This window comes from Agelaius phoeniceus, chromosome 1 (genome assembly GCF_051311805.1).
Source record: "Agelaius phoeniceus isolate bAgePho1 chromosome 1, bAgePho1.hap1, whole genome shotgun sequence".
Lineage (NCBI taxonomy): Eukaryota > Metazoa > Chordata > Aves > Passeriformes > Icteridae > Agelaius > Agelaius phoeniceus.
The window spans coordinates 43,196,285-43,209,721 of record NC_135265.1 but is presented as its reverse complement, the minus strand read 5'-3'; the positions used below and the strand labels follow the sequence as shown (position 1 = coordinate 43,209,721).

General features: G+C 41.4%; 1 protein-coding gene across 1 annotated transcript in view; it reads left to right on the top strand.

Annotated features, from left to right (window-relative positions):
• The first annotated feature begins 1,512 nt into the window (after positions 1 to 1,512).
• Positions 1,513 to 13,437, top strand: part of SNRK (SNF related kinase) — a 39,942-nt gene continuing 28,017 nt past the window's right edge. The window contains exons 1-2 of the mRNA XM_054654914.2: positions 1,513 to 1,837; positions 12,161 to 12,258. The gene's annotated coding sequence lies outside the window, so the exon portion shown is untranslated. The remainder of the gene's footprint in view (positions 1,838 to 12,160; positions 12,259 to 13,437) is intronic.

Below are 13,437 nucleotides of genomic sequence, written 5' to 3'. Positions count from 1 at the left end.
ATGGGCTGGTTATTGCAATCTCCTACATCAAATCCATCTCATAAATTCAGCAATCAGTTGTGTTTTATTGGGGCTTGAATGGTGTAAGAGTGGAGAGTCAAGCCTGATTGGAGAGCAGAGAATTTAGACCATGGAGTGGTCTAAATTATGACCAAATAATGAAATTCTCATTCTTGTAGGAGGCAGTGCTCAGAATAAACATATTCTGAAACCTTCATGTATTTTTTACTTTATTTCCCTTTTGAAACCTTAAAAATAAAGAATCATTATGTTCTTTTTATCATAAATGATCACACTATTTCAGTTTAGTTATTTGAACTGTATTGTCTGGCTTAGTGTATTCACAAAGATTGGTTTCAAGCTAAGAAATTCCAGGTTAATTCAATAGCCTCTACTGTACATAAGCTATTAACAAAAGAATGATATCCAAATTTGTAAAAGCATGGGAAAAATGAAAAGCATTTCTCAAAGATTTTTCTTAAAATTAGGCTTAGCTATATAATGAGGTTTTGTATTCTCTCTCCATAATTCTTGATTGGCCATTTCTATTTGAAAAAAACAACACTCGGGCACTTTTCAAAGTGACACTTTCAAGTCTTTTAATTCCCGGCTATTCGAAGATTTTCTTTCCTTGAACTTCAGAGCAAACTCTTGCATTATTTCTGATGCTCCGAGCAACCGCTTCGCTCATCCCTTCTTAGCACCTACTTAGCCCAAACACTCGAGGTGTTTCCCTCGCCTTCACAACCTGAACAGCCGGGTACGTGTGCAGAGAAGCTCTGGAGCCCCTGCCAGGCTCGTTCCTCCCCCTGTTTTCTCCCACTACCTTCAGTGCCATCCTTTCCTCGCACTCTCCCTGCTTCCAGATACCCCCCCCCCATCCATCGCACCACAGGGGAATCCAACAGCAGCGTGCCTCGCTGCCCTCACACCATCACTGCCCAGGGCACAAGGGGCACCAAGGCCTGCTCGGGGAGGTGGTGGAGTCTGCATTCCTGGAGGTGTTTGAGGACAAACTGGACGTGGCACTCAGCGCTATGGTCGGGTTAACACGGTGGTGTTCGGTCACGGGTCGGACTAGATGACCTCAGAAGTTTATACCAATTTAATGGATTCTGTGATCGGTGTAGTCTCATTTATACTCTATTATTTCTACCCAAGAATCACAGGCCTGGCCCTTTCATGACTTTAAGCAGCCCTCCAGCCCAGCGTCCCCTCCAGAGGGACAGGGCGCCGTCACGCAGGTGGCGGACAAGCGGGCTTCTTCACCCTCTACCTCCGACCTTCAGCGCTTCGCCCTCCGCTCTTTTTCCCATGTCTAAGGGGACTTGCTCAGGACCTCCTGGAAACCCAGGACGGACCGAACCGGGCGGTCCCGCTCCCCTCAGACCCCCCCATCCGCTGCCCGGCCCCCGCCGCCGCCATTGGCCCCCGCCGCGGCTGCGCTGGGCGCGCGGCCTCCCCTCCCGTCCCCTCCCGCCGCGCGGCGCAGGCGCAGCTGCGCGCGGGCGAGCGTTGGCCCCGCCCCGCCCCTCGCGGCCCCGCGCGAGCCGCGGCCGTTGTTGTCAGTCGCGGCTCGGAGGCGCAGCGGGAGCGGCTGCAGCGCCGGGTCCCGTCCGAGCGCAGCGCGGGCGAGGGGCGCCACCCGCCGCAGCCCCGCCGACCTTCTCCGCTGGGCTCTTGGACCCTCTCCATCTCCTCCTCTGTCCCTCCTTCCCTCCCCGCGGAGCTCCCCGTCCCCGCCGCCGCTCCCGAGGGCAGTCGCAGCGGGCGCTGCCCATGCAGGGGGCGGCGCGGGGCGCGGCGCCCCGAGGAGACGCTGCCGCCGCTGCGGGCAGTAAGTTGCCGGCGGGGTTGGGCCGCGTTCGGCTCGGGCTGGGCCGGTGGGGTGTGGTGGGTTCCTTCCTCCCCCTCCCGGAGCCGGCCGAGCCCAATGGCGGCCTCGGCCCAGGAGGAGGAGGAGGAGGCGGTGAGGGGACGTTTCCCGGCCGCCACCGAAGGTCGGTGTGTCGGGGCTGGAGGGGAGGGCTCGGGGAAGGGAGGGGTGAAGCGGTTGTTTCTGCGGGCACGGCGCACTCCCGGGATGCGGGTGTTCATGCGGGATCGGCGGGTCTCGGAATGCGGGTGTTCCTGCGGGGACGACAGCTCCCCGGACGCGGCTGTTCCTGCGGGCACAGCGGGCTCCCGGGATGCAGGTGCTCCTGCAGGGACGGCGGGCTGCCGGGAGCCTGCCGTGCCCCCGGCGCGGCGGAGTGTCCGTGCGGCACGGCCCCGTGTGACCGCGGTGACACCCGGCCCCGCGCGTGTGACCGCCGTGACACCGGTCCCTCCGCCACTCCCCCGCTGCTGCTGCTGCCCGCGCCGGCTCCGCCGCGTGTGCTCTGTTGCCGGGAAGGGGAAAATAAAACAAACAAGCGAGGCGAGAGCCTCGGGTCCGGCCGCGGGTGCGTTTTAGGGGAATGACGGTGCATCTCGCCCCTCGGAATCCGGTGCGTAGCCAACAGGTTTGCCTCGGTCTCCTTGTGCCCAGGGCTGGAGCGTGCCCCTCCTGACAGAGGCTGGAAGTATCCCTCGTTCTTTGTCAGTACGTGCCGTGCTGCTGTCAGCACACTTACTTACTTACTACGTTGAATTCGCTGCCTAGAGATTAGTATAGCAATTGGTAGAATAATTAGCAAGGTCCTACGTAGGGGTCTTTGTGCTTATTGTCAGGTGAGTTTTGGCACCCAGGTGCTTAAATTAGTGGAAGATGAGTTAGATGAGTTTTAAAAATAGTTGATGTGCAGTCGTGGTAATAGTTGAAGGGCAGATACATGTGGTTGGTTTTATTTGTTTTGGTTTTTTTTTTTTTTTTTTTTTTTTTTTAGTAAGCAGGGTTTTACTCAGTAGACTGAGTAAAGTGTTGGAAATCATCCACTAGGGCAAAACCCCCTGTATTGGCCAGAGGATGGTTGGTGACAAAAGTGACCTATTTTCAGATTGGATATTTTTATTGGTAGGAGATGCTAGTATACCTGTGAAGGAGAAACCTTTATGTGGGATACATGCTTTGGGTTTCTGCTTATTCATAGATAGTTTCTTATTGATCATCTCACTTCCAAGAGCTTGTTATGAGCAGATGAGGGCAAAGCAGTCATTTCTTTGGTGGTACCATTACAGTATTACAGTTCCTGGAGCAGCTGAAGCGTATTGTATGATTTTCAGGCATCTAGCTGAATGAAGTGCATGCAAATATGCTTACGCCTGCCCTCTGTAGTGCAGTTGCTACTTAGTCATATCTGCTGCTTTTTTGGAGTTGTTTATTATGGATATATTTGGATCTTCAGGCTCTGGGGAAGGACCAGTTTAACAAATCTCTGCGAAGTGAAATCTCTCTAGAAGTGTTTACTAGCAAATGTTTATTGTGTTGCAGTTAAGCATTTTTTTCAAAGCATGCACCATTAGGAACTGAGTTAAGGAATTCTGGGACTTTTTTGGCAGATATATCACAGAAAGTGGGAAATTGGCTCGTGGGTGTTTTTGTACTATTCCTTCAAAGGAATCTGAAACAAATAAGAACTAACAATCATTGCCAAACAGTGCAATCAAATTTTACCTTGTGAAACATGTCAAAATGTTTACTTAGACTAATGTCTGCCCCTTTGACTTCTAGTGCATACAACATCCAGATTAGAGGACTTAATAATAAAAACTAAGGAGGAGAAAGTCCAGTCTTGTCTCTTAATTTTCCTGAATAGCCTAAATGACCAAAAAAGGGGTAGAATGATGACATGTTTTTTTCAAGTGGTAGGAAAGGGAAGCTAACCTGACTGCTGGAGCTTTGCCTGGTAGGCAAGGTAGCATCTAAGACAGCACATTCTTCTGGCTCTTTTAAGAGCATCTTTATGATCCACGCTTGAGCCTTTCATGAAAAACAGGGAAAAGGGAGAATTGCATCTTTAATGTGCTTACTGTGTTATGGTTTTTGTTGTCATTTTACCCAACTGAGAAGCAAGAAAGTACAGTTTGAGTGCGGGACACCCTACAGGTTACTGCTGTTCCTTGAATCATTGTGCTGTGAGAACTGATACTGCCATGTGGTGTGGGTGGTTGCACTGTAATAAATAGTCTGCTTTCTGATTATTTTAAAGAAATAGCATGTTAAGGGTGTGCATGCTAATATGCTACAGCAGATACTCTTCTACTTGCAGTAGTCATCTTGTGCACTGTTCTGACCAGCCTGGTCTCTTCTAACTGCCATTGAATCATACTTGAATAATTCTTTTGCAGTCTACACCTTCAGTGTATCATTGTCCCTTTTATCCCACTGGCAACTGTAATGCCAAAGTAGCACCTTTGTCTTGCTTGGCCTGCCTTGCTTTCAAGGGCACCGTATCCTAGTGCAGCTACGTTTTTTCCTCACAATGTGTCTCTTGTGAAATAATGTATTTCCTTTTCTGGATTCTCAAAATTTCACTGAAATGCTGTAGCTGTGAAACTTATTGGTGAACTTCTGCCCATTCCTATTTGATTATGTTTATGATTGTGTCTTACCAATGAAACGTGGTTCAGATCAGGGATATAGAGCTGAGCTGCAGTTTATGATGAATATAGTAATATTAAATTCTATAAGCTCTTAACTTTAGTAGCCTCTGAGGTTCTGCCCATCTTCTGTGTCACGTTATTTTCAAGCACTTAACTGAAATGCTACAGCTGCTATAATAATGTAAAGTACCTGTTGTTTTAATACACATAACAGTATTATGTAAGAGCTTAAGAGGATTTGAAAAAAACGTATATTCCCTCACAACTCTAGGATAACTCACCCTGGCAGAGTTCTAGTACACATAAGTTGATTGAGTCACCAATGTTAAGAACTTAATGAGAAATAATTATACTTGCAAAGTATAAAACAGTGCATGTTCACTTTCTGAACAGCTGAATCCCTCTGTTACAGTGATCTTCTACAACTGTGCTGGGACACAAATGTTACACTGTATTTGACAGCCTGTTTTCTTTTCTTTCTTTATGTATCATTGTGGGTTTTTCTGCAGCAGAAAGTTGCAGAAAAACGAGTTACTGACTACTGTCTAGTTACTGACTGGACTTTACTTGAGAAATGATGGCCTAGGCTTTATTATAATCTTAGTTCATGTTAAAGCGTGGCAAATTTCAGGTCTGGCTGTTCCTGACTAATTTGGGATGCTATAAATGAGAATAAGTATTGAAACTGAGTACTGTTGGTTGGAGTCAATATATTTATCAAGATTTAAGCAGTTTGTATCCTAGATGGAAAATATCAGTCTCATAGTGGCAACTTAAGTCAATTCAGTACTTGAATTTTGTGTTACGAGATTTATTGCTAATCAAACAAAACTATATGATGTTTGACCTTGAAGATATTAAGACATTTAATAGCAATTATTATTGTTTGTAATAGGTACTAAGGGTATGCACACATATTTGCATCTTAACACTTGTGTTTGAGATGGCGTGTGATGCTTTCACCTCCCTTGATATGGGAAGAAAATCATGTTTGTGGTTCTGAATTTACACAACAAAGATGTAGGTGTTAAAACAGGGCTAACATTGAAATGTTATGCTACGCTGAAGTGTTCACTGATTAATGGCAGAATGTTTAGAGCTCCTCTTAATGGTCTTAGCTGCACTGCCTGGCATGACAAAATTATGTGGTAATGTTAATAAATAGACATTGGAAAAAGGTGAAACAATTCTGAGAGTTCATGAACATGGAGTAGATGAAGCAGCTTCTCTAAAGGAGTTTAGTTTGGTGGAGAAATTGAGTTATCTGCTTTCTGCAAAGTTTCTGCACTAAGTTTCTTAGATATAAAGATTTAGTGTGCTGTCTAAAAGATAGTGATACTATCACGAATCACCTGATATGCAAAATATTTCTTGATCAGTTCATGTTCCTAGCTATTTTGGGGGAAGAAAAAAGAAGAAAAAAAAGAAAATATGATGGGATTTAGAATATTAAAAATCTTCAAAAATCTACTTGGATACTGTTTATCAAGCTTGGAAAAGTATAATTTTGGGCTAGGGAGTCCAACTACCGTGAGTTATCTCTGTTGCTTATACAATTGTTGACAGAAGTACCAGATCAGGATTGCTTAAATGTACGAATGTCGGTAACTAAGATATCCATGCAAATTTTCTGTAGTTGATGAAAATTTTTTCTGTTAGTGGGAACTGCAAAACATGAGATTATCAGCTGAAATTAATTTTTCTATATGTTATGACATCACAGGGTCTGAAGAAAGTTTTATAACTGATTTACAGATACAGAAAGAAAGTACTAGCAGATATCACAAAACTTGAAATAAGTACTTTTAAAAGACATTATCACACACTACTGTGCAGAAGATAATTTGAGATGTGGCTATTCAGGAAGATCTGGTATTTTTCTATACAGTAATACTTCAGGAGCAGCTTCTGAGCTTAAGTGCTGTATTGCTGAAGCCTCTGGTATGTAAACAGGGTAATGTCTCTCTTGCTTTTTTTTCTTTAAAAATGAAAGGCCACAGGCTGGCCTTTGAGAGAAGGCATAAGAGGAAAACAGATACAACATGAGATTGCTTTTGGAGCTGTGGCTTGTGTGAGGACTTCAAATGGTGTAAAGCTATTGCTGAGTTCTTAAATCTATAGGGCAACTTGTATTTGTCTTGTGTAATACCTCCTCTTAGAAATGGAAAGTACCTTATGAACTGCAGCGAATTATCAGCAAGGTGGTGAAAGTACTTTGAGCTTTTAACATATTTCACAATTGGAACCAGTGCCAGTAACTACCAGTGATAGGTTTGTCAGTGGCTCATAATTCCATCAGTCCTAGTGCCTCTGTCCTCTTAATAACTTTGGGTCTAGTGTAAAATCATCATCTCGCTGTTACTGCTACTGTCTTACTTGCTTTGGAGTCTGTACATCAGCGTAGCCTCTGTGTTTTCTCTTTCACCTGCTTGGAAAGAAAAAGGAAATAGACATTCTTGACTTTTAAAGGGGAGGCCTTGAAGGACAAATTCAGATCCAGTGGCTTCTTTAAGTTGTCTGTATGGAGGGTGGTTCTCACACAGATACCAACTTTTAGGTGGAGTTTCTACACGCAGGTCTCAAATTTTAGTTTGCTTTTTGCTAGTGTTCTGAAGATCACTTACCACAGCTTAACTGTATGAAAGAGTTATGTCTATGCTTGATGTTACTGCACTAGTCCTCAAGAAGAGAGATGGTAGACAGCAATCTGTAGATCTGAAAGTTTGGGAATTCCTTATCTAAGAAATAAATGTGTTCTTTAATTGATGATATCCAGAATCCTGCATCGTATCTTTTACATTTTCTTTTTCTCATGCATTGGATCTACCTCAAAGTGTCTTGCTCTTAGAAGTCAGGTCATTCAGGCTGTCATCATTTTTTGTTCCAAAATGCTGTTAGTAACTTTTTTCTTCTCAAATCTATAATTTGCCCTTCCCTACCTCCAACATTTTGTTGGTCCAGGAGCAATGTTTTACCAAGTTTATTGACCTGCCAAATATTTCTGCTGCTGGCTGTTTACTGAATAATGGACCTAAGAATTGAAGAATTCTTGTTGGCATTTTGCTTTTACTTCAATACTAAGAAGAGTTAAGTCTAGACATGAGTAGCTCCAGTGCCTGCAATACATTCTAAAATGATGAAACACATTTCATTAGAGATTTCCCAAATGTTTAGAATGGCAAAACTTCATCAGCAATTGGCACCTCTTGTATCTTTTCAGAGCAAAATTCTACAGACTGTTTAAAACTAGGGAGTACAGTTAAGTTTTGCAGGTTAATTCTTCTTTTTATGTTTGTAACACAGCATTGCTTGATAACTCTTCATCATGATCTTCATCGTTTTAGAGGTAGTCAGTGCTGAATAGTAGAGAGGTTTCCTGATGTATGTTGACATGTCAGTAACACAGTATGGGCTGGATATGGACACTGATGCCTAACAGGAAAATAAAAGAAGTGCATCTACACCTTGAAAAAAAAAATCTCCTGTAGTGTTTTATCATGGAACTCACTGGGACCAGGAGAGTTTATAGGGTTTGTCATCAGTGAAAGGGAAGATAAGTGTGTATGGTGTGGTGCAGTCACATAAAGTGGAAAATAAAGCTTTAGAGGCCATTGCATGTATAACGGCTGAGTTGTAACACTGCTGCCTCTGTGAATTGTCTTCCTCTGCCCCCCAAAGATGCTGCATGTACAAAATGTTTGGCTGTAAGGCGAGTGTAGATTGCCATGGTTTCTTTGGGTACATTTGAGTGGTAGTTATGAAGGCCATAGGAAGGTGGAGGAAGAAGGGCTTTGCTGGGTCATGACACTTGTATGCAAACAGAAGGAGAATACACTTTCCTGGGATACTGGCTCCCATACTGAGTCTTGAATATTCAAGAAATACTGGGTACTAGGAGCTTAAGAAGTTTGAAATCCGCTGGAGGAGTTGCATAATGATAAGTTTTCAGGCCATGTGATATGCATTGAGTGTGTGTGCTTTTCACATGTCACTCTTGCAATGCCTTTTGCCTGCTTCTAGTGCATTGGTGCTCCCTTATACCAAAAGAAAGGTGATAAAAAGTCCTCTGGGGGAAAGCAGGTTGACACATAAGTGAAGGTGTAACAGTGCAAATAGTGGGTCATATAGTAACAAGACAGACTGTTTTTAAAGGTTCATAGATTACCCTGTAAAGATACCTTACATTGGATGGCAGGTAAAAGTTGGGAGGAAATATTGGAAAAAATTGTATTTGCAGTTTATTTTACTGAGTTAATATGTTCTTCAGTTTGCTCTCAGATTCCGATGATTTGTACAATTTGTGAAAAAAATGCTTCTGAATCTCCATATTCTGTGTATGTCAGATTTTGTATTTAGTGTTTCTAGGAACACAATCAGCATAAGTCTTACCATCAACATACAATTATGTAGTAAATAAATAATTGGTATAGATGCTGTTACTTATCTGAGACATAAGAGAGCAAAAGGAGAAGCAGGGTAAAACTTTAATCTGTCTGGTGGATGTGTATAATGTGTGCATCCACTGAACTATTCATTCTAAACTCCTGTTACAGAAAATGAAAGCATGTGCTTTTACAAAATGATTCATCTGATCTCTTAGGCTATCTGCTTTAGGGTGCAATTTGTTTTATCACAGACTCTTATCTGTGTTGACTGAATCTCCATTTATTGTGAAGGGAGACAGGAATGGTTAGCTGTCTGTGGACAGACAAGTCCCAGTGAAGATTACTTCAGCCTTTATGTCTGTTGGACTGATGATGCAGGGAAGTCTTTGCATTGATAGTTTTTCAACATTTTGTTTAAATGGGATCGTGAAGCTTCATTTTCTAAAGTAAGCTAATACACACATTAGGGTAAGATGAACTAGGCTGGTCTTACATGCAGTGTGTAATCTAATAAACTTTTTGAATAGGGTGAATTGCTTAAAGAAAAACTAGTGTCTCTAAAACATGCTTCTTTTTCTAAACAGATCTTTTCATCCATCTTTTAAAGATGGTTGAATCACAATGCTGTTGCTAAGATTTTTAATAGGATGCATGTGATGTTACAAAACAGTTCCTGCAGATCTCCATTAGGGGCTGTTTGCAGTGTTTTGTGGGATAGGTATATGAGCTTCTGTGGAAAGAAGGATCTGTTCTGAATTTATTTACTGGTAAATGTCTACATTGCATAAAATGAGTATTGGGGGCGTAGCTGAGTTCTGGTATAATTAGGGAAAAATGCATTTTTAGAACCATAATTAGCCACATGGATTAAGTGCTGCTAATGGTTAGTTAACTCACCAACTAGAAAAACTGAACTCTAATGCTGAAAAATGAACTTATCGGAGGTTTAACATAATGTGAATGAAAAGACAGGTAAATATTTTCTGTGATATAACTGTCTCTAAAATGCTTTTTTGCAGGCTGTCATTTGGCTTGCTGTTAACATGTGGCTGGTGGAAATTTTGCTTGTTGTCTGCTTTAGTCTGTAGTTTCCTCACTTGGGAAAATGTTCAAGAGATCACATTGTAAACTGGATCACCAAAATGATCTATCATTAAAAGTAATCCTGTTTTGGAGGGCCATGGCAAAACTAGAGGCTTGTGTGGTTTCATCTGTAGTCAGCCCCAGAAGTTTTACTGTTGTAACTAAGGAGACAACAACAAAGGAGCTCAAAGAGGCTCCAGCTTGAAATAGTGGATCCTTAAGTACTGTCAAAATTCTACTTTCTTAGTCTTAAGAGAAACTGGGAAAAAGAAACTGCTTTGAAGTGTATTGGTATGGCAACTGTGCTCCTTTAGATAGCATATTTAAATTGTAACCAAGGCTTGTATCTATATACACCATGACATTTTTGCATCCACTTCCTACTACTGAACAATTCTAAACTTTTGTACTTTCCAACCATGTGTTGCATCTGAGATCTCTGTATTTAGCAGTGGGAGCTTCATCTATGCAGATTTATTTTAAACCCACAGAGTTAAGGGTTAGTTGGTCTGTTATTGTGGAGACTTTAGGTTAAACTGTTAATGAATTTGCATTAATTTCGTTACAGCTAATGGAGCTGCAACATTAGTAAACATAGTTTATCTTCCGTGTCTGTAAGCTCTTATCCTATTGATCACTCTCTGATATATTTCTCCATTCCTTAAACATAACTGGGTTTTGCTGGAATTTTGTTGACAGGTTGATTTTTATGTGTATTCTGTGATTTAAAGTTAAATCACTTGTTGAGCTTGTACAATTATGGTTGAGAATGTGCCAAGTGAACAAAGTAATGAACATAAATCTTTCCTTACTGCTGAGTGTTGCAGTTGAATTCAGACAAGCTGTCTTTAATTTGTGTGCTCCAGTTTCCCTTTAATTTCTTTAATCTAGAAGCAGTTAGGAGTCAGATTATGATGCTGTGGAGACAGCAGTACTATAAAGCATGTTTGTGTGGGGGGTTTTGTTATCGTTGTTGGGTTTTTTTAAATGCTGGCAATCTCTTTAGGAGTGAGACTCTGGAGCTGCATGACCATATGGGGCACAGCTGATTAATATATCCCCTTCTGCTTCATACAGGCTAAGATTAGGTGGTTTATGTATGTACATGGACTGTTTTTTCATTAGTGTTTATTTTGGGGTTAGGTCAGTATGATGGAACATTACACAACTATGAAGTAAAGTATTGCTTGAAAGCATTGTTAGTGTGCAGTAGTAGTGAAAGAACCCTCAAAATGGCCTAAGAAAGTAGAATAGAACAAACCAGAAAATGAGTAGAGATAGGTGAGAGCAATGCTAAAGCCTGTGGAATAACCTCTGCAAAAGGATATATAGACTAGGATTAGAACAAAATTGAGTTGAAGCTAGGAGGGGAGGAAACTAATTCTGAGTTGCTTGAGGCAAGGTAAATGGAGTATGATGGTTCTTGTTTTGGAACAGATGGTGAATGAGAAGATGCACAAATTATCAAGAGATTAAAAACAAACAAGAGGAAGTGGTTCTTCTCACAGCACATAGTTAAGTTATTCAGCTCTGCTGCAGTATGTTCTTGATGCTAAAAATTCACATGCTTTAATAAAGCACCTGCCCAGTTTCACAGGGAAGGGTGGGGTAGAATCCGTCAAGTGCTATTAAACACAAACCCACTGCTCTCAGATGTAAAGAAGTTTTTGAGTCTCTGAAAGATAAGGAGAGTTTTATTGTTTATTGTTGTATTTGCCATTGTATTATGTTGTTCCCTATGCATTCTATAATAGTTTCTACCAGGTAGGAGAGTGGGCATTTAGTTTAATGTAGCTTGGTTTAATTCAGTTTTGTGCTTTTTTGAATAAGGACGGGATGTTGTTACATGGGAATGGTAGGGGAAGCTCTGTAAGATGAGCAGTTTGTGAAGGGTTGGGAAGCAGATATGCCAAACATCTTCTAGTGGAGTGGTTTTTGAAGGAGCATGTGAAGCATGGTGCTTAGTAGCAGAATAAAAGGGTGCATACAGCAACACATAACCCAGTGAAGTTTGTTAAAGCTTGATGACTATCTTTAAAGAAACACAAAACCCCAAACCTCAATGTTTATATTGTTTGTTATTGTATTAATGCTTGTTATGCTTAACCCTGTTCCTTGTCTAGGTTATGACGTTTTGGAAGTTAATTGATTTCATTCAAATTTTACAGGCGTGGAGGTCTCAAACTGAATTCTATGGGTTTTGTGGAAGCAGACAGCTGGATAGCGAAGAGGTTATACCATGGCTCCAGCTGAGAGAAGCAGTAAGGTGAGCTTGTTAAACATCACAGAATCCTCATAGGACCCCCAACCTTGTAATTGAATTCATATGAAACCAGGTTCATTAGTTTCACTGTCTGTGAAATAACTTGTTTAGCAGGGAGTGTTTTTAATCTAATGCTTACATTTTAACTTAAGAATAACTAATGTAAGGGGCTGTTTGGTTGCCAGCTTCCTTTTCAAAGTTTTTCTTTTTGAAGTTCAGTTTTGAAACTGAAAATATATTCTAAAGAGCTGTTTTTTCTGTATTTTAGAGTTGGGAATGAGCCATCTAATTTTCATATTTCTAACTGCTTTGTACTCAAAGTTGGAGAAATGGTTAGCTTTTTGATAGCTACAGTTGTTTTTTTTTTTAAACCTCAATCTAAGTTAACAATACAGGAAAAATTCTGGTACGTTTTGTATGTGGAAAAACAAAAAAAGACAGTGGGACATAAGACCAGTTTTGAATATTAATATTTTATAAGTTGAGTCTTGTTTGCTTAAATGCCAAATACCTGGTAAGCAGGAATTCGCTACGCAAAAGCTGAACTCTTCTTCCCCTTCTCCTCACTCATTCCTAGGCCTGATGAACATAGGTAGCCTACCTCCAAACTTCTTATCACCAGTTTGTGTAACTTCAGTCAAAATATTTAACAACAAATTTTATTTACCACTGAGTGCATCCAACCCAAATGTTTCATTTCAGCCTTCAAAGCTTTGTTCACTTGCTGTAATTACAGTATTGATTGATAATGCTTCAGCTAATTAGAGTAACAAAATTAAGTATTGTATGTCACTCTGAGCTTTACTAAACAGAAAGCTGTTAAAAAGGGGGAGGTAAAAGTCCCAAGTCATGCCATCAGAACTTTGTAATAAAGCTGTTTCATGTGCAATATGAAGGGATGTTCCAAAAAAGGGATGTGTTAAGTATGTTCATCTTGATGATATTCTGTGCTGCCCAGCTGTTTTATAGTGTATCTGGAAAAGTTACAGATTTCAGCTTTGCCAATTTTAACAGTCTTTATAACACCGATTTCAAGTGCTACTTGAAAGGTTTCTGACTCAATGAAGGCCACTGAATTTGTTATAAATTTTCATTATTGAAGTGTTAAAACTCTCTTTCTTCAAGCATACGGATAATGTGATGTCAGAAATCTGCAAGTTAGCACAGCCTGCCTTACTAAAT